Consider the following 1466-nt stretch of genomic DNA (forward strand, 5'->3'; position numbering starts at 1 on the left):
TTCCTGCCACGACTTCCGCCTTCTCTGTTCCCTCCAATCCCAAGGCTCTGTTCACTTTTGGCAGAAAGCAATTGGTCTATTTATTTTGCTTTCTTTTCTCCAGGTGTTCCAGGTAATAAGATATTCAGTTCCACCCAAGAGACTTATGAAGTTATTTTGAAATATTAGTCTCGGATCAGTGAGATGGCTCAGTGGGTAAAGGAGCTTGTTACAAAGCCCGAGAGCCTGTGTTTGATCCGTGGGACATACAAAGGAGGAAGAAGAGAAAGAACTCTAGAGAAATATTCTTTGACCTCCACATGCAGGTTGTGGCATACTTGCACATGTGCCCACACTAAATGAATGTAATGTTTAAAAGTTTGGGAAGGAATTACAAATTTTGATAATTCTTAAGAATAATAAATAGATTGTGCTGGGTGGTGGTGGCACACGCCTTTAATCCCAGCACCCAGGAGGCAGAGGCAGGTGGATCTCTGTGACTTCAAGGCCAGCCTGGTCTACAAGAGCTAGTTCCAGGACAGGCTCCAAAGCTACAGAGAGAAAGAGAGAAAGAGAGAAAGAGAGAAAGAGAGAAAGAAAGAAAGAAAGAAAGAAAGAAAGAAAGAAAGAAAGAAAGAAAGAAAGAAAGAAAGGTTGCATTCTCACAGTGGAAGGGAGGAAAGTGGAGGAGTGAAGAGAGTGGCTGGGGGGGGGGAGGACAGTGCACAGAAATCACTCAGAAGTGCCATGAGACAGCCCTGATAGAAGACCAGGATTCAGGAACAGTAAACAGGGAAATTGAAGTGTTTGGGGGATAGAAGGAAAGTGTAAGGTGATGTAATTCACTATAATCTCAAAAACAAAGAATTTTAAATGAAATAAATTGATAAACTTATTTTCTGGAAAGAATGTTCACAAACATCTTACTAGAGCAAAATTTCCCTGGAGTAAATCTGCCCGCTCTCACCTGCACTTATGTGATCTCTCTCTCTTTCCCTCTTTTTTCTCTCCCTCCATCCCTCTCTTTCCTCCCAGTTTTAATGATATATAATTGACATGAAATAAAGAACATAGTTACATATATTTGAATTATCAACTAGATGTCTTGACATCCACAGAACCATTATTTAATGAGCATATTCACCCAAAACTTTGTTCATCCTCTTCAAAACTGGAAGGACCGTCTCTATCCTTTGTTCCCTACCCTGTCCCCAAGAAATGACTCAGCTATTGTGTGTATTCCATGAACGTTTAGAAAAGCAAAGTCATAGAGTATTTATTTCATTTATATGAGTTCTTCCAGTCAAATATTTTTACTTCTGTCCTATTTTAGCACACATTACTAATTCAATTCAACTTTCCTGTGAAATCCACTGTACATACTTCCCAAACTGTGCTCATTTAGCCTTGGTTCATGAGTGTCTGTGTTGCTCCTAACATAATGAATAAAACTGCTATGGCCGTTCATGAGCAATTCTTTGAAACAT

Source organism: Alexandromys fortis, unplaced genomic scaffold, assembly GCF_014885135.2.
Source record: "Alexandromys fortis isolate MF-2015 unplaced genomic scaffold, M_Fortis_MF-2015_v1.1 scaffold_25, whole genome shotgun sequence".
NCBI classification, from domain to species: Eukaryota; Metazoa; Chordata; class Mammalia; order Rodentia; family Cricetidae; genus Alexandromys; species Alexandromys fortis.